The 21,518-nt window shown below is 32.6% G+C and overlaps 1 pseudogene; it reads right to left on the reverse strand.

The window, feature by feature from the left end:
- Window positions 1–5,957: 5,957 nt before the first annotated feature.
- On the reverse strand, window positions 5,958–6,808 carry LOC109456567 (protein SET; annotated as a pseudogene).
- Window positions 6,809–21,518: the final 14,710 nt, after the last annotated feature.

Genomic DNA, 21,518 nt, shown 5'->3' on the forward strand with positions numbered 1-21,518 from the left:
GTCATAACTGAACCTCAATGTAAACTATAGACTCTGGGTGATAATGATTTGTCAACGGGGGTTCATTCGTTGTAACAAATGCAGCACACTGGTGGGGGATGTTAATAATAGGGAAGGTATATATGTGTGGGAGCAGAAGTATATGGAAATCTCTTGTACCTTCTGCCCAATTTTGCTGTGAACCTAAAATTACTCTAAAAACTAAAGTCTCTTTTAAAAAGTATGAAGAGGATTAGGGGTGAAAGCTATGTTTTAAAGTTAGAGATCATTTACAGAAGTGAAAAGCTATGTGAAACAAACCAAAACTACTTTCATATGGTACCTATAGAATTAATTCAGCTTTAAAAAAGTGTTTGTTGAAATTCCAATACAGCCAGTTGTAACACAGTGAAAGGACTATTGGTTTGGACTCAGAAGAACTAAATATAATTCCCAGCTCTGAAACGTGCGCTATCTTCCAGCTATTATTTACTTTGATAAATATAAACATCTTTTTTTACCAGATAAGGATAATTAATCTCTTTTTACATTGTAATTTGGCTAGTCAAGTGGAATCATATTTTGAAATTATCTAACATAGTTAAATGTTACATAATGTTAACTAAATAGTAATATATAGATAAATCAGTAATCAAATTAAAACCTATTAATGAGAAGAATCTCCAATAAACTCATGGGTGCCATATTTCTTTTTTTGTCTTAATGATTGACTAAACGTTTTTGAATTTGAAAACAATAGACATTCATTACCACGTAATTTTAGATGGTGCCCAGAATAAAGTTAAATGTTGAATAATAGTAAGAGAGTTTATGCAGCTTTCCTTTATTATCATGAGTTTTTTGACATGTTCTTTAACTTTTCATGTTCTTTTATTATCATTCAATAAATACACGATGGTCAAGATCATTCCATAGAATTGCCTCCATTTTAATTTAAAATTCATGTAGCTCATTATTATTTTTGCAATAGTGACAGTGTTTGGGCAATAACATGAAGGAATGCAATCTGCTAGGTGAGAACTCATTATATTAGATATAATGAAATTATTGTAAAGATATAATAAAACTTCAAGAATAAAATGATATTAGAAAGTTAAGATATTCAAAGTATCAAAATCTTTGGTGCTTCAATTATTTTCATATAATTTGCCTAACTCGTGAGAGTTAGGACTTAGGCTTTTTATTGGTATGCGTACTTCAATACACTATTTACAATTTGAGCTTCCACAATGTGCAGTGATAAACATATCTGTTAATAACTTAGTTACTTCTTGTTTGTTTTGATGTTTATTGTATAAAGGAAATCCTATAGTCTGCTCTTGAATAGACGGCAATTATCATAAAGTTAAGAAATTACTGTAACAAGGATACACAATTAATCAGTTTTATGTTTCATACTACCATGTGTATGCCCTGATGCGTTGCTTTCAGCAACATAACAGCTGTTCTTTAATGCATTATTTTATGTCTCCAAGTAATTCTTTCACGATGAATTACGGCACATTTGGCCAGAATTAATAATGCACCAAAAGCATGTATAAAAAAATAAGAAAAATATTTACTGAAGAGTCAAATTTGATTTGAGATCTTAAATTTCAAAAATAAATGAAAAGTATGATAACTTTTCAGCTAATTAAAATCCTACCTTGTAAATCTGTTCAATGGCCAGGAATAGTAGAATATGCACCTGAATGAGACATATTATATTCATTTAACAAACAGGAACTGTCTGCTTTTGGTCACAAGTTAGAATAATGGTTGTTGAAAGAACTACCCAAGTAAATACTGTTAAATTTGTAATTTTAACTTTACGAGACCTTCATGTCATGTATGTGCTGGCTCCTCAGTCCTTGTCACTTTTGAAAAAATGTCCAGTGATTTTACTTTTGTTACTTACTCTTACCTAAATGAACCCTACATAAGGATCTTGAGATGACTCATTTATATTGTAGTGAAAGTTAATTGAACTCAATTCACTTAGCAAGTATTCCTGGAATGTTGATGATTAAGGGAGACCGTTAGCCGTCTGATTCCAAAGAAGAGAAATAATCTACATAGTAATTTGAACAAGGAAAGTTTAATGTGAAGAACTATTAGCTATAACAAGGAATTGAAGTAATGTGGCATGAACTTATAAGAAGATAAGAAACATGAAAGAATCTAGGCACAGCTGACATCATAAACCACCACTTCTTCTATGACTGACGTATGTCATCCAAGGGAAAGGTACATAGGACTGACACACAGACAATATGGGAGGACACTGCCATGATTAACTGGATGGCAGAGAAGTCACTTTGGTGCAACACAGGCAAAACTTGCTGGGAACCCCCCTCTAGCACTTGCAGGATATCCACCCACTGAGGTTTCTAGGGAAAAGTTCTTTGCTGGGAGGTATCTCATTAGAGACAGTATGTATCATAAAACCATGCAAGGAGGATGCCTAGTGCAAGCTGTTGTCCAATGAATGATGCTGGCTTCTGTTGTCCAATGCATGATGCTGCAGGAGTCAGGACTGAGACGTTGCAACAGCAGCCAGATGCTGGAGAAGGTTTATATCCTATAGGATCCAGCTAAGGGGACTCACCCCCTACTGATGAAGCTGAACATAACACCAGCTGGTACAGCAAAAATATTTGCAAGGCACAAATTCATTTTTACAGAGCAAGCAAAAATTTTGAATTTGGAGGTGAGAGCCGATAAAACAATAAGTGGCAGAGTGACGTAAATGCACAAGGGCAATTATCTATGATTCCAGGTCAGTTAAGCTTTAATGAGATATTCATTCTATTAGGTGATAAGTACTATAAAAAAATAGCTAAAAGTAGGTTAAAGGTGATACCGGTGAGTGGGTGGTTTCCTGGAAGACACATGCCATAAACAGCCGTTGGATTTATAATACAGAGGGAAGAGCATGATTAAAGGAACAGCAGAGGATATAGAAGGAAATAAATACAAAATCCCAACTAGCTATTATATAGCTATTCAGTTTTTGATGACCTCTAACTCAAGTGATGGGTCTTACTTAATAGACAATTGGGACAACAAAAGTTTTTAAGTAAAGGGCTTAATAACTCAAAATGTTCTCTAGAAATATTTCTCCTATACAGTGAGCAAGACAGAGTCATTGCCATATCCCTGGGCCTTACCTCTTACTTATCGTGAAATAAGTAGTTTTATTTTTATTTAAATAAAATCTGCATAGAAAAGCAAATAAAAGACAGAATATGTAAAGTGGTGCTTGCTTAGAAATATGTTGAGCCTTTAAATCAGGCTGTAAGTTAGTAGCCTTTACTTTGCTCTATAATTGAAAGCAGAATCAGACATAGTTGATACAATACACAAAAATAATCATATTATGAAAAAGGAGGCCAAACGTAGATACAAAGAAGGAAACTATCCTTGACTACTATATAACCTTAAACATATTTTTTTTTCCACCTCACAGCAGTTAGGATAAGTAAGAGATAACAGGTGTTGCTAAGGATGTGGAGAAAAAGGAACCTTTGTGCAATGTTGGTGGGAATGTAAATTGGTGCAGCCACTACGCAAAAAAATATAAAGGTTCCTAAAACAATTTAAATAGAACTACCATATGATCCAGCAATCTGACTTCTGGGTACACATCTGAAGGAAATAAAATCACTATTTTGAACAGAAAAAATAAATAAAAGTAAAAATAAATTAAATAAACGTACATTTTTAAAAAAACATATGCTCATTGTTACATTCCAAAAATTGCAGGTGTTCAATATTCTTCTCTAGGAGCTTTAAGTTAATTGTGGTGAAGTTTTAAACTCAATATTACCAAAACTAAATATAGAGTGAAAATATATGAACTGAAGTCTAAACTATGCTCTCTATGTAATGTTATGTATAAAAGTGAACTTTAAAACAGAGATGTTAACATAGCACATGATTGCCATAGGGATAAAATGAAATAATGTAGATGAAACATTTTTATTAACTGGAAAGCACTAAACAAATACAAGGCATTTACTCTGACTTAATTCAACTGTGTTGAGGAATTCTAGTGTTCTAAATAACAGAGACTTATCTCCTGGAGAACCGATTTTCCAAAATTTTACCCAGTATACCTTTTATTAAGGCTATCATCCTCATGGATAGCCAGTCTCAAATCCATTTTTCTCCCCGATCTGAACAATGAAAAACATAGTGTCAAAGGTAAGGGTTTTGCTAGGTATTTCACAATCTCATAAGTATTCCATATTTGATCTTATAATTACTTTGATTTATGTTTTTTCAAATGAATATGCTTCAAAATATTTTTGACATTTTATTAAATGATTATCTGCATCCTCTCTTGTTTTTTATAGGTCTATTCATTGAAGTGACACTACAAATTTATTTTTAACTTTCCAAGATCCATTATTTTAAGACCCCTTTGACATATTTTACATTTTAAGTCATATAAATTTAATATCTGTTCTGAAATATTTATTTTTAGTTTAAATTTAAATAGGTTTAAATTTTCCTGCTAATTGATAAGCTAACAAAATAAATAAAAGCTTATGAAATCGGCATTATTTTTGTAGAAAACTGTTTTATATGGGTCACATATGTCAAGTAATGGAAATTAATGAATGTAATTTCTACTTCCATTAATTAAAAAATACATATATTCATCACTCAATTTGCATTTGCTAAGAGTCCAGCAATCATCGCTGTTTCAGATTATGTCTTACTAAAAGGAAATGAGCCTCATAATGTAGCCCCAAACTGGCATTTATCCCAGAAGTTGAAGGGGGATTTTGCTAGGATAAGAATAACAAAACAAGACTTGGTAGTTGAACCTTATACACTTCCATACAGTGTGTCTGTCTTGCATATAAGAAAAAAAATTGAATTGTTTAGCAGTGTGAAGGCCATTAACAAAATGCAAACCAGAGGATAAAATACAAAAGCCGAAAGTTGCTTATATTTATCCAGAATGAGCAAGTCACGCCTCTTTCTTTCTTTCTTTCTTTCTTTCTTTCTTTCTTTCTTTCTTTCTTTCTTTCTTTCTTTCTTTCTTTCTTTCTTTCTTTCTTTCTTTTGTGTGAGTACACATCTAGTTTTATTGTAACAAAGCAACTTGTACACTTTTAATGCTTAAAACTGAGCATCATCTTTCCTTTCCAGTGAAACAAAAAGAAAATTTAAAAATAAAGAGAGGAATAAAATTACAATAGAGGATGTCAATTCCGAATAAGATCCTACAGCTTCTGCTGATTCTCCCATCGAGTGGCAGAGCTCAAGTCATGATTAGAAGAAAATTTTATTTTAAAAGTGTCATCTTAAACTGCAAGGATGTCCATTAAACATCACAATTAAACATGCCAAAGGAGAAGCCATGTTGTCAAAATGCCTATTTAACCCAACCAAACATCTCAAATCCACCCTTTGCTGACCTTCTATAACTCCATGTTTTTTGTTTTTTCTTATTTTAAACAAGAAAAAATAGACAAATACATGTTGGTAAACACTAACTGTCCATATTCACATAGAGACACAGTGTAATCTCTGAGCCCAACAGAGAAAAGAGAAAAAAACTAGAATCCCATGCACTACTACACAGGGGCCTAGAACCCTCCAGCTTCCAGCAGAGATAAGGGAACAGAAGGTTTTTCTTTTTTCCCCGCAGAGCACGGCGGTGTTGATTTCATAAAGTTTTTGTTGAGACAGGAAGGGATAAAAATGAATCTGGAACAGAAAGGGACAGAGATTCTTTCCCCACTGTATTCTGCTGAAGTTATTTGCCCCCAAATAAGGTGAGAACCATGGTGTAAAGGAGAGAAAAGAGACCTCAAAAACAGGGCAACTGAGCGCGGGAAGGGGGCGGGGGGAGATTGCAACTTGCTCCCAGGGACTGGAGAAAATTAAAGAATGTTGGAATCCATCAATGTTCCATTAGTCATCTTCTCCTTCATCTTCCTTCATCCTCATCTCCTTCTTCATCAACTCTTCCAACCCTTGTTTTTCTTTTCCTTCTCCTTCTCCTTCTCCTCCTCCTCCTCCTCCTCCTCCTCCTCCTCCTCCTCCTCCTCCTCCATCATCATTATCAACTTCTTCTTTTCCTTCCTCTTCTTCATCATCCATGTCAGGAACCAAGTAGTACTGTAGCGGATTTGGCCTACTTTCGTCTTTGATGACTTCTCCTAACTCATCTGCACCTGCATCAGAATGGTCAGTAAACCAGGTAAAGAAGCTCTCTGGTTCCTCATGCTGTCTCTTCCTGCTGGCTTTATTCTGTGTTTGATTTGAATGTTTTGTCAAATCCTTTCCAGATTTCCATTTGATTTCAGCGGACTTTGAAGATGGATCACCACTCTCATTCAGGTGAAATTCTTTGGAGAGAATTTTATTTTCGAAGTAAGGATTTTCATCAAAACAAAAATCTATTCTGTAACCTGATTTAATATCTTCAAATTCTGTCACTTCAACTCTTGTCAAATAATGCAGCACGTCTTCATGTTCTTCCCCAAGCAGTGCACACATCTGTGGATGGTTGACAAATTTTGTTACCTAAAAATTTGGGATTTTGGTGATCAATTCTGAACTCTTCTGAAAAAAAGGTTGGCGGAGTTTGTTGTATTTCTGTTCTACTTTCAAAATCTCCTCACTGGCTTGTTCATTAAATCTGTCTATTTCATTTTGTACTTCATCAATATGTCCAATTGCTTCTTGCTGTTCTTTTTCTCCCTTCAGCAAGTCAAGAGAGGTTCGACGTCTTCTCCGGCTTGGGGGTAGGAGGCAGTCTCAGTTTCTTCTTTTGAGGTGGGAGTGAAGACTGGCATTTGGGGACCATACTGTGAGGACAGTCAGAGAATGAGACCCGAGGGAAGATGAACATCTGGAAGAAGCTCAGAACTGCCCCCTTAGTCTGATTGTAGTTGAAGTAAACATGAGGGCTGCAAGAAGGAGGATGATCTTGAAATAGAATGACAGTATAATATTATGAAAAGCAAAAGATACCATCAAATAATTGAAGGAAGCCAAAATGCAAATATCAGTGTTTGATGCCATTTACAAGTATTTTATTGGCTCACATAAAGTGGTAATTAGCTTAATAATAAATGTAGGTCACTGAAGCTACTGAACTATTAAATAGACTTAGAAATTTTAAAAGCTATTGATTAATTCAGGTGATGTGTATCTTTTTCTCATTACACACTATAATGATTTTACTTACACAGCAAAACATGAGCCTTATTGTTAATTACAAAAATTGCATATATCACAAAAGACTGCCCTTTTATTTTTTCAGAAGTCCTTTAAATTTGGTAATATATATCATAATGTTAAAAAAATGTTTTACTCAAATTGAGCATTATTGTTAATTATTTCTACCCCCTTTTAAAACTGGATTGAAAACTAACTTTCAGGGGACTTAATATTCTGATTATAGGGGAATAGCTTATATCATACATAATCTTTGAACAAGAGTAAATATAAAACCTGGCTTAAATATAAAAACTGCTTTTTTTAAGATACTGAAAATCAACTCAGACAGTCAGGACTTCAGGGTCCAAAATTCCCAAGAGAAGGAAAATGCAATGAAAGGACTCTAACACTGTTTTATGCCATTTCTCTTCTTGAGACATTTACAAACTTGTCAGCAGCATGGGGCCCACAGGCCAAGTAAAAAAATGGAGTTTCAGAACTTTCTGAAGTAGCACAGGACTGCAGAGACAAAAATTAGAATTCAGAGCTACTATAATGGCTTGGAATTAAAAGATCAAGATCTCAGATAAATGGCAGCAATAGAGAAGTGAACCTGATATTATATGGCTGACTCTTTGCCTTTATAGTACTTCTTAACTCCCAATCAGCAGGTTGTGAGAGGCTCGGCAAACAAGCTAAAAGCAGTTGCTAAAAGGCAAAATAGATAGCAATGCAGTCTTGTAGTGCCAACAAGGAGAAAAATGATGTTCAAGTCCTCACTTGGGGGAAGAACCCAGGAAAATACTCCAGGTTTTTCGATTGAGACTCATGAAGCCTTACTACTAGATACAGCTGAATGAAGTATCAGTGGAATGGAAGATAAATCAGTAGACAATATAGACTGATAATGAAATGAACATGAATAAAAATATCCAAAGAATGTAAAACATATATGGAACAAAATGAAGAATTATAGACCTGCAATTGTAGGAAAAGAGAGAAAAAAGAAAGCAGCAAGTTTTGTTTGAAGAAATACTGCTGTGAATTTTCTAAAATTGATTAAAAAAGGACATAAAGCTACAGAGACTGGAATGATAAATATGAAAGAGTCAAACTTAGGCAAACTATCTCAAAAATCACTGAAATTCAATCAGAAATAGAAAAATGTTAAAAAGCAACTAAAGAAAAATGAGCATTATCTTTAAATAAACAACAATAATCATACCCAATTTTAAACAGAAATGATGAAAACCAGAGGATAATAGGTGATGTATTTAAAATTATTTAAAATCAATAAATGCTAAGCTACAATTTGGCATCCATCTAAAATATATTTAAAACTGAAGGTGAATTATACTTAAGAACCTTCCTCCCCCTGAAAAACAACGTATAGGAAAACAACTTGCACTAACAGAAGTAGTAAAGGAATTATTGATTAAGAAAAAAAAAAAAAAAAACTCAACTAGATTTTTAGTAATTAAGAAAGAATAAAAGGAACACTGGGAAGGATAAAAGTGTGCTAAATTTAAGTGATATTGGCTATGTAAAAAGGTAATATGAATGACTCAGTAACAATGAAAATCCCTGACAGAAGAAGCACAAAGTGTGGGACGGGGTAAACATACCAAGTACTTTAATGGTAATTGCACACACACACACAAATAAACATAATGTTGGGATGAGTCAATAACACTGTTTTTTTGTTTTGTTTTTTTTTTTCAATATAATTGCAATATCTTTCTTTGACATTTCATATTCATTTAAAAAACTTTAAAAAATGTTTCATGACTCATGATCTATAGTAGGTCTGAAATATACATTGAAATCAAGGGTTATGGCTTAATGTATGATTTGATTTAACATGTAGCCCCAACACTCGATTCAGTTTCTTCACAGTATGCCCCAAGAGCCACTGCTCTTTAACTTACATTTATTAACGCCCTAAGGCAGCAAGACAGGATGGCCAGGCCCTTAGTAAGGGTCACAAGGAATGGGTTTAAGCTGAAGATAAACCGATGCTCTAAGTTGTATTATAGCTTCTGAGCCCTAAAGCAGAATGACTCCCTGGTCACATCCCCATGAAACCAGAGTGAGGGACACTGAGGCCGACCTCAAGACCTGAAATCATGATTTACTGCCCTTACTTCATTCTTCACCCATTTTACCATGCCCTCGAACCGCGTACTCATGGTGACTTATAAGTTTTGCTTCATAAAGCCTCATGTCTGTAAACCATTGAGGAATTAGGTATTTTAGAGTACAAGCTCATCCTTTCTCCGGACTGGCGCCAATCCTAATAAACTACTCATAATTCTTTTCTCCAATGCAAACTCCTGCTTGTACATTTCTTTCAGTCTTTACTTTGGTGCTTTAATGATGGTCCTTCTTAACTCATGAACTCTTCCAACTCTCCTCTGAAAATTGTATTATGCATTTAAAGAGATTTGGAATTTTACTTGACATCAATTTCTTTCTTTCTTTCTTTTTTTTTTTTTTAGCAACGGGATAACATTCTAGGCATACAATGATGATTATTGTTTCATTAATAAACTTCTAAAAAACATTTTAGGTTACAAGTAGGAATTCAAATTTAAATTAGTAGTAGACCCCATATAGTGCTATAGATAAAAATCATTCAAGTGATGTGATAATCAGATAACTTATTTTAGTAAAGATAAGTTAAACCAAGTGAAGTCAAAGGCAACAGCATCAATGATAGTGTACCCCTCGCTTAATATAATGAAAATAATTTTTAAAATTATTATTCTAAGGCATATTTCAATAATTCCACTAGAGAAATGTTAAAATGTGAAAATAAACATAATTGAGAGTTGGTACAATATGGTCATTATTAAGCAATAAATACAGATATGCATATTGTAAACACAAAGCGTTATGAGGCACAACAGAAGGGTGCTAATCCTTAATAATGAAAACTTCTTCCTCCATCTTTGAAAACATTTTCTTTCTATTCCTTTATTCATGATGGATATGACACATTTCTTGTCCTCAAGTTTTAAAGGTACTATTTTATTCATGCTTTAAAGATAATTAACAAAAAAACGTTCAATACATGTGATTGAAGGTGAAAAGAGGGGTGGGAAGAGAAAGTCTCTTGCCCTTCATGGCAGCACTGCGTAGGATTTGAAGCCTTCTATTATCATGCTAAGTATATGCTCACCATCTATCGTCACTATTTTCCCAAATAGAAAGCGGAAGAGAAGTAAATGTCTGACAGAGTCCATCTAATTCTTACTTCGAAGTAGAGCTAGAATAAGTTACCATATTTTGCCACGTATAATGCACTCCCATATATACCACCCACATTTTTGGCTCAAACTTTCAGGGAAAATAATTTTTCATTTAAATTATTTAGTTCAAATTTAGGAACTTGGTTTTTATATTATAAAGGAATTTTAGCATTTATTTTTAACATATTTATGGTACAAGAAATTGTATGTAACAAATAATTACAAAACACAAGAACAAGATACCAGAAGTTGTACGCACTGATAACAAATTTATGATATTTACCCATCATAGAAGGCCAAGAACTCTTCGTGGTTGCACATTTGTCATAAGTTCAACAAAACCAATTATCGTATTCCAGGCTATTATTTTGTATATGGATGTCATTACTGATTCCTGGAATTACACTCTTAACTCATAAGTATAAATAAAAGAATTAAAAACATTTACATGGATATGGAATTAGTACTAACTATGCATAATGCACGTCCTTATTTTTCCCTCACAAATTTGGGCAAAAAAGTTCACATTGTACACAGCAAAATATGTACTTCATACCTAGAAAGTCTTCTTAGCCTTTTTACATACTTCTGAAACCTAAAGCAACTTGATTTCAAATATAGAGTACGGGAATATGTTTATGTTAAAGACGTTCATGGTCTGAGCTATGTTTAAGATACTCTTTAGTATCTGACAAGCACCCTTTACTATTCATGCCAATACATCTTTCATAAAATGTCACTAAGTTTGGAGAATATTTGTTTAAGACAGTTACTGAAGTTTCTAAAGCTTCTTGTAATATGCTAAAGGCATTATGGATTTCCACGTGCTTAAACAGGTTGGAAAATAGTAGTATAAATTAGTAAAATGAGCAGACAAAATAAATTGCAATGATAGCGTGTGAAAACCTAACAAATGTATTGAAGGAATGTGTTATTCACGAATATCAAATGTGTTATTCAGACTATCAAAATTGAGAAAATGTTTTATGAGAGAGGTTTCATTTGTGCCCCATCTTTGATATATGTGGGGCAATTTGAACATAAGGGAATGAAGGAAGGAACCTTTCAGGTAGAAAAATTGAGAAAATCTAGGAAAAAGTAGAATATCCAAATCCGTACTCCGAGATTGGACAGGAGTGTGTACTTTGATTACAACGTGGATTAAAAAGAATAGTGGTAGAGAAATTAGTGATGGTGAATGGAAAAAAAAAATAGTAACATAGAAATATCTAACATGGACAAATAGTAAGTCCTATGAAATCAGACTGATTCAATTTTAATTTTAAATTAGCTATGTGTGTTGTGTATTTGAGTTCGTTTGAGTGTGTGCGGTGAAGGGAACGTGTTGACCTAATAAGAGTTAGCCTGCTAAAGGGCTTTTAGGGAGCAGCATTGTGCAGAACAGATTGGATCAGGAAAGTTCTAAATGCAGGAGGACCAGAAACAAGACCATCACCATAATCTACTTTGCTAATAAGGAAGGCCTGCTGAGAGTGTTAAAAGAAGAGAGCACTTGTTTAAAAAATGCTGAGAGAAATAAACAAAAGGACTGGAAAGTAATTAAATTGTTGGATAGGTTAAGGAGTGGACGAAGTCAAGGAGATTTCTGGAGTTCCAGTCTAAGGGAAGGAGAACCTAGAAATAAAGAGCAAGACAGTGCCAGAAAATAAAGATTATGTGCTTACTCCAAGAAGTAAAGGTGTGGATAATCTTTCACACACACACACACACACAAACACTGCCATCCCTCCCCCAAAAAACAAACAAACCCAACTTAAAAAAATATATATGCATCTTCAATTCTGTTGTCTTCAAAAAGTATATAGAAGCTATGATTTCATTATTATAATTGAATTTTACTTTCTAAAAATTTCTGCTTTAGTCCTTTTAGTTTTTACCATCAATAGTAGTTAAAAGTGTGGCCAATTAAACACAAATGCTAGAGACAGCATAGTTTAGTGAAAGCAATATTCTATTAAGACTGTGAGTACTGAGTTCAATCAAGATCTGCTAATGCCACTATATAAAGTAAGTTTGGTATTACTTCATGGTATTAAAAAGAAAGGTGAATACAGTGACTTTCCAAATAAATTTATATTTTTTTAATAAAAAAAGACGACCAGAGATTAGCAGCCCAGGCTGCAACTACTCAAAAGGTCTTTTGCTACCTTTATAATCCAGCATCCTTAGCATGAATGTTCTGTCCTCCTGGTTACAAGACAGGTGCTCCATCTCCTCAGGATCACATATGTCCTTTAGGCAAAAAGAAAGTAAAGGCAAAAGATCAATCAATTGAGTCCATTCTTATGAGGAAAACAATTTAGGAAGCTCTATCTCGTAGATGTCTAGCAATAATTATAATACCCCTATTTACAAGGCAATATGAGTATATGAATATTTTTAATGAAGTATATGGGCACACTAATAAAATTGGTGTTATATTAGTAAGAAAGAATTGCTATTGAATAGACATCTAGGAGTGTCTGTTGCTATACCCATATTTTTCTCATTTGGATTTGTAGGGCCCAGGTCAACTCTGAGATGCTGAAATTACATGTCAACTGAAAAGAACTTAACCAAAGTATTCAGATATCAGTCATATTTCATATCAGAATCATAATACAAAAATCAATTCCCTTGGCTATAAATGGCACAAGCCAGTGAGTGTATTTGTGATTATGACAGCAAAATGCTTCATTATAACCAAAGTTTCTCTTTCATCAGAATAAGCAAATATTTCTGAACACTGAGTAAGCTAATGTCAGAAATGAGTTAATTAGACTTTTTATTTTTTATATTGTTTACATCATATCTAAAGGACTCTTGCATTTCAAAGTAGCAGAAATGCAATTTCATGGTATTCTGCTTAAGTGACTTAGAGATATATACTAACTGCCTAAAGTTTGATTATTTTAATGATTTTAATTCTACTGAAACTCAAATACAGATTTGTGATTTTCTAACCAATATATTTGTTCCAGGATAAAGACTCTAATCTAAACGTTAAATTATAAATTTGCTCATCAAAATTAATGTGCAGACCACAGAGAAGACAATTTTAGTAAAAGGAACTAAAAGTCTATCAAAGTTTTATAAATAATTTATGGCTAGTAAATCAGGCATAGAATAAACTATCACAGAACCTAAACATAATTACCAAATAACCTGAGGTTATGGGTAAAGCTAATCTAGCATTTTAATCAAATATTCACTAAAAAAGATTTAGATCACTGACAGAATAATTAGTTGATTGAAATTTCTATTTTGTCAAGTGGCTTTTTGTTATTATATAAACAAACTATTTTGTGATCCAGATAGATGCTGAATGTGACAAAATATTTAAAGCTATATACTATTTGTATTAAGTTAGTAGAATGATGCATTGCCTTTGAATAATTTAAAGAGTTGTATTTCAAAACATCTTCTGATTTAAATTCACTTATTAATTCATGTATTCATAAGGCATAAGGGGACTTTTCTACATTGACTAATAAGCAATATGAACATTTGTTTTGCAAAAGCAAATGCCATGCCATCTATGTTATAAATGGCATTTCAGAAACTCAATATTCTTATTTAGCTATATACATATTTTATATCTTTAAGAGTTGCAAATTATTTAGACATGATATAATGATATTGCACTGATTATCTTGATTGGGGTAGTCCAGTATATATTATCCAAAATAACACCTCCTCTTGCTTACTTTTCAGTTGTAGATTGGTAAGTAGTTATGGCAACTTTCTAGTACACAGCACATAATAAATAAATTCATACACAGCACATTAATGCATAAGAATGTACATATGTACCTATATGTGTATTCATCAGCATACATTTAAATATGTGTGTATCCAGCTTTATATTTAAAAAGTATGTAAGAAAGCCTATGCTATTAGAAATAAATTGATAAAAAGATACAAATGTTCAAAGATTGACTCTGACTACTTAATTGATTCTGGTCTCTTTTTTTCTTAATCTATATAATTTCTAAGATTTCAATTATATAATTCTCTGTACTATTATGCTAAAGATGAAACACTTCAGAATTTTTGAGACTAAAGAAAATTTCTGACTCATCATATAAAAATTTAGTTTAAGCAGTTATTCTTAATTTTTAAAATTTCAGTGACATTTTGTCAAAGAAGTTATTCATTCTCAAAAGAGATTAATAATGTTTTATCTACTACTAATGATAAATTGAAATATTAAAAATAAAAATCATTGCTATCACAGTTTACCCTCAAAAATGTTTTGAATGAAAGATCTCTAGTATTTCCATAATAATCTTCCATCTAATAAACATGATTGATATAATTGTGTACACACTTAAAAAATGTGCAGGATTAATGACATCAAGTATTATCTGAAACTTCAACTAAGCAAAATAATTCTCTTAATATCAGAGTAGCATCCATTACCTTACCTTATTCAATATCAATTTGTACAGACCCAATGACTTGCCTAGGGAAAGTTAAAGCTATGAGGTCAAGGCCACAAGCTCTTTGCCTTGCAGACCCGTCAGTTTTCTCTGTACCTTTGCTATGGTTTGCACCTTTGGTGGTAGGTCTTGCTCAAGAACTTACATAAGTAGGACAAAAATGGTTCATTTTAAAAACAGACTGGAAATCTTTGGAAAGAGTTTTTCGCTTTTAGAAATCAAGCTGTTACTGGAATGTAAGAAGCTAAAGGAAATTCTAAAAATTAAGGGCAAAGAGAAAGTTATTCATATTTAAGTCAGATTTAGAAATGTAAATCTGAAGCCATTTCTGGATTAAGTCTTTAAATATGGTACATAAGGTTCTCTTCCCTTCAGTTATAACTCAGGATGCCTATAGTTGGAAGTATAGAAAAATATATAAAGAACTTATAATTTCCTAGCTATGGTAGGCAAAATTTAAAGCACTAACATTTGCTATTTCCCGATCTTTAATCTCTAGCCTTTATTCAAAGCAAAGGTCTTTTCATATTATCTAATTCTACCAATTGCAACAGATTGAAATAATTTCAGGAGAGAAGGTACTCATATGTATATCTGAATAGGTCTAGTGTCCTGCTTGTATAAGGAGTTGGTATTGTAGCATACTGGAAATTTCATACTTTAATTTACTGTGTGGAAATTTAGTTATTTCACCACAAGTTTGTGATTCTTCTTTCTGGTCTTTGCCTTGTTGATCAAATTATATACAACCTTTCATATTTACATTACACTTTAGAAGTTCACTATGCTAACATTTTCAAGTATAGCAACCATATATTATTAATTTCTCCTTCCCTAGCATTCAACACATTTCAAACATTTTTGGTAACATAATACTAATAAATACCATTATTGAGTATTTTGAGATAGTAATGGAGAAAATACTTTTTAATGCATTATTATCTCAGTTAAACCTCAGAACAATACTACAATATAGGGATGATTAGGCCCATTTTACAAATAAGAAAATTAAGTGTAAAGAAGAAAAATAAATGTTGACCAATTTTGTCCTAGGAATGTCCACCAGGTTGCTGATGTGCTTCAGTAAGCTTCTGTCAGTTTCTTAGAGCCAATTGTCAAATTTTGTGAGAAGGTTGTTAAACTGTTGATAGCTTTTAAATGACCATGGTGGGAATATTTACACCATGAAAATTGGTAAATGCTGCTAGTCAGAGATCTCTCTTTTCAGAGCTGCTTTTACCAGCATACAAGTGAATTTCACTCAGCTAATTTCAATAGAATTAGCATTTATATTTTTCTGTGTTTTGTTAAAGAACCCATGGTTTTAATCTCTGTATAGTATGGTTTTCATTTGACACTTTTACTCTTCAAGAACTTATTATTATATATTGGTATAGCATTAGGAAGGTCAATAAGTTTTAAATTATATTTTATAGGGCTTAATAGTAAATTATGCTTAATATTGATTAACTTGGTGATTCTTGAATGTCAGACTAAGAAATATATCCTTTATTTAATAGTTAATATGGAGTTTTCATGCAGGTAGGGCTATCTCTGGAAATATAATAAGCTTCATAACATATTCACTGTCATAGGGTGACAGTGGTTCTCTTTTTAGGAGAAGAGACTAGAGATAAACAATCCGAGGCTATTAAAACAATCTCTGTAAGAGGTAACAAGGTCTTCACTAATATAGTAGCAGCAGTATGGCTCCTGAGTTTTATTGTTACTACCAGAGAACATCTGCACAACATAATAAAATGCCATATGGGAACTTAACTCTGGTGGCTTCCTACAAAAGTTTGCTCCTATAAGTACTTAATTCATATGAATCAATACTATTGTACTTGAGTGTTTTCTTTAAAAAAAAAAGAGTTCTCTCCTAGAGAGCACTGTACCATTTTTAATTACTTGATGAGAGTAATGAAGTGAATTCATCTTCAAATTTTTAAAGGCTTATAAATTTATATTCGATCGAAAGCATTTTCATCCTAGGAATATCTACTCTTTTCATGTTAATTATTGCTCCATCTGTCCTAATATTAGAATTTGAAGAATATGTTTCATCATATCCAAATTGTCCTTTTGCTTTATTGTTTTGCTAAATGGATTGCTCTAGGAAAAGCCCATTCTCCATTTGATCAAATTTTACTCTGTCTTGGAAACATCATAATGATAAAGGTTAAGATGTAGGACTCCACTCCTTTTGTTTTCATGGTTTTATAATTCCACTGATATTTGGTATATAAAACTGAAAACAACAAAGGAACTAGACAAACCAGTGGAGAAACAAAACTCATAAACACAGACAATAGTTTAGTGATTACCAGAGGGTAAGGGGGGGTAGAGAGTGGTAGATGAGGGTAAAAGGGATCAAATATATCGTGATGGAAGGAGAACTGACTCTGGGTGAACACCCAACATGATATATACATGATGTATTACAGAATTATACATTTGAAACCTATATAATTTTACTAACAATTGTCATTAGAGAGCTGATGCCAGCCTTATGCTGCTTAGTGGAGAGATTTTCCTGGATGTCTTGGCTGAAGCCAAAATACCCAAGACTTTGATACTATTTGAACATCTCATATAAGGTTTATTAAAAATTTCCTTGTTTAAAATAAGATTGCATACACAAACATTAGGTATTTCATAGGAGGACTTCTTGACTCTATATAAATATATTTATGCTCATTTGTGGATGTAGATAATGCTGGTCTCCTAGAAAAATATTGCTCTAAAATTGACGTAATTATCCTTTCAGAAGGATCGGTGATTTGAGAAAATTTTGATGTTGAGATTGTTTTGACATTCATATATATTATCCTTAGGACAAAGGATATGATTGGGCTTGGGTCAAATCTATGACCATGACATAGCAACACCAACCTGACCCACATAGTAAATGGTGGTCTGAGAGTAATTACCTTGATGCTGTAACCAGTTGTTTCACTCAGTCACAGAATACCACTAACTTTGAATAATGTATAAAGTATTATACAGTTCACACTGTTAGTCATCATAATTATTTACCTATCCTATTTTCATGTATCTCAGATTCAGTAGTATTCGAGTCAATCATTATAAAAATTAGTAAGATTAATATATTTCTGTCAATTTGCTTTTCTGATTCCTATGTATTTGTCTAGGTCATAAGAAGTGAAATTATTCCAAAGGCAGTGACTAAATTACCTTCATAGTTCATCTAGACACCTTCAGAACTTCAGAATCTTATTAAATAGTAATACATACATACATACATACATACATGCGTATGTATATACATAAGTAAGTAAGTAAGTAAATAAATAAATAAATAAATAAACCACATTATTTCCAGCAATAGAATCAAAATGCATCTCATAAACCAAATATTTATAATTTTTTTCTCTTAATTTCTCTGTTTCTTTTATTAAAGGCCAGATTTTCCTGTGTCTGTATGGCTTTCTGGTCAGACTCTTTGTTGCCCTAAGGCTTACACTTTCTGCTGATGGATCTGGGATTGGGCGCTGGGGTTCCACAGTTTCCCAGCCTGCTTTAGCTTTTGCTTTCTGGTCAAACTCAGTCTCCTTTGTGCATGCCTATTGTTTTCTAGTCAGCCAAGGGTGTGTGGAGAGCTTACTTATCCCTTGCTTCCAGGGCTCTTTTATTTCCAGGCTCTCCCTTTTAAATGTCAGGTTTGTCTGCCATTTTCCCCAATCCAGTCCACAACTTCAGGCTAGCAGAGCTTCAGGTTTCCACATTTGCTTCCTTCTTTTTTTGCTATTTTTTATTGATTGTCCAGCAGGATGTAGTTTTTCATTCTGTTCCCAATCAAGTCATCTGCCTTTGTCAGCTAAGTTGCTGTGTAGTTTTCTGGGCCAGCCACACCCTGGTGGGCCCTGGAGATTGTCAGAGGTGGGAATGGCAGCAGCCTCAGGCAAGAAAGCCAGAGCATCTCAGTGTTTTTAACTGAAGTTTTAGTAGTTTTTTAATATGTAAATGGTTCTCAATTTGTTTTTGCCTTTGATTAACTTACATATTCTAACTTCACCCAGAATAGGAGAAATCTGAGAGAATGCTGGGGAAGGGAAAGTACTAACTGTATCTTTTTTGGTCTAGACATCCAAGATGTAGATGTTTCAAGTGGTTGTGGTAGCGTTTAGAAAGGTTATGGTTACTTGTGGTTACCAAGTAGAGGAAAATTAGGGACTATGAGCAAGGACCTTCATCCTTAAATTAAGGCAATGACGTTTGCCTTAATTTATTAATTAATTTAAATTAATCTCAGGTTTCTGCATAATTACTTCTCCTATTCTGGACAAAGTGTGAGCATGAAAGTTGATCAAAGGCAAAAACAAATTGAGAACCATTTACATATAAAAAAAACTACTAAAATTTTTGAAGATCAAGACAATAAAAGTAACCTCTGATTATCTTAGCAAAAATAATTACATCCACATTAAATATTGTGTATTTTATATTATTAAATGCCAGACACTGAACCAATTCTTAGATTTTTATATTGATTTCTGACGGTATTTATGTGAATGAACATGGCAATTTTACAGTTGAGGAAATTGAGGCTCAAATCTATAGAAACTTGACCAAGATCACGTAGCTACGAAAGACTTAAGTTTGGATTTGTCTGTCTGCAAATCCCATTTCTTTCTAGTCGTTTTTTCTCCCTTTTAAACATCATAATAAGCAGTATTTGCTTTTTTTTATATGGTAATGAACAATTTTTCATAGAACCTTTGTTAAAGTAACATTTTGAATGTCTGCCTATTGTAGTAGTTTTACTGGAAAGCAATGAATTAAAAAAGCAAGTAATTTGTGATGTGTCTGAAGTTATTTTGTGGAACACAGACAAATACATAATCACTTACTTGCTTGTTTCCCTTCTTTCTTGCTTTTCTTATCTTGTCATGCTGTTTGACTATGCTAACTTAGCAATTAGAAATTCTACAAATCTGTTTCAGGTGCTATGAAGGTCATCTTTTATTGGTGTTTGATTTTGAGTTGGCATGTTTTTCTTCATATCACTATCTGACAGCCTATATTTATTCATTTTCCCAAAACACTTTCCTTTCTCTATTTTTTAAGGTCCCAGTCAATTTTTAATCATATATCATTTATAGAATTATATCTACATTGTCACCTGTTGTAATAACCTTTGTGCTTCTATACAAAAAGCGGAGAAAACACACCTCTACATTTAGCCACAATTTCTTGGACACATACCTAAACTTGTATGGCAACTCTATAAACACTGATATGTTTATATATTTCTTAACTTAATAAAGTATAGCACATGTACAGCAAAATGTACATGAAAATAAATTCACAACTCATTGTAAGATCATAAACTGAATACCTGTGCAACCACCTCCAGGTCAAGAAAAAGAACATTATAAGCATCCCAGAATTCACCTCTTGACTCTGGCCAACCATTACCCTCTTCCTCTTACCCAAGAAAACTATTGTCCTAACTAATTATAGATTAATTAATATCCTAATAATTCTAAACTAATACTGTGCCTACTTTTGCCTTCTATGGAGAATCATGAACTATGCTAGTGTGTGTAATTTTCTTTTATTTTTATTCAAGGATTGTCCTTGTAAGAGCCATACATGTTGTGGCATAAAGCTGTATTTCATTTATTTTCTTTGTTGCATTGTATTTTATGAATATGCCAAACTCTATTTATCCATTCTACTACAGATGGACATTGGGTTATTTCTAGCACATTTATTCTGAATAATGCTGCTTAGGACAACGTTAAATAAACTTCTTTATCTATGTAGTTCTATTATAGAATAGACCTAGGAAGGGAACTGTTGAGACATATAGTATGGATATATTGGTGGTTGTATGTGTTAATATTTATTTGACAGTGTTTGAGCGGGCCTATTTCTCCTTATCTTTCCTAAAATGTTGTGTTACCCTTTTTTTTTTCTTTTTCTCATTCTAGTAGATATGTAGTCATGTTTCATTGCAATTTGACATTTCTATGGTTACAATTGAGTTTGAGCATTTTTTCATGTGTTTTTGAGCCAGTTTGGTAAAGTGTCTATGTCTCTTGACAATTATTCTCTATGTGGTTGTTCATTGTTTTATTATTGATATTAATAAGTCATTTATAATTCATTCATATTATGCAGTGACTGTGTTCTCTTTGTTGGTTACCTGTGTTTAAAGAGTGTTTTCTCAATGTTAGGTTTGCTTTTTCTCTACTTTAATATTTTTGAATTTTTATGTGGTACAACTTCTCAATATTTTCCTTTATTTTCAGTGATTTTTGTGTCCCAATTAATTAATAGCTCAATACCACAAAATCATGAACATATTTTCTATGGTATATTCTAGAAACTTTATGTATGTGTGTGTGTGTATCTATCTATCTATCTATCTATCTATCTATCTATCTATCTATCTCTCCCATATTAATTTATTTTGGCTTTTATAATTAGAACTATAGTGTACTTGATCTTTATATTTATAGGTGTAAGGCAATATTCAAGTTTCACATTTTCTAAATAGATAAATTTTCTGAACACTTTTTATTAAAAATGTTCTTTATCTCAGATTACAAATGTTTATCATTTTCATGAATGACTTGACTATGCTAAACACTTTGAATTTTTGTATAAATTTAAGAATCAAAATTTTAAT

Source organism: Rhinolophus sinicus, linkage group LG02 (genome assembly GCF_036562045.2).
Source record: "Rhinolophus sinicus isolate RSC01 linkage group LG02, ASM3656204v1, whole genome shotgun sequence".
Classification (NCBI taxonomy): domain Eukaryota; kingdom Metazoa; phylum Chordata; class Mammalia; order Chiroptera; family Rhinolophidae; genus Rhinolophus; species Rhinolophus sinicus.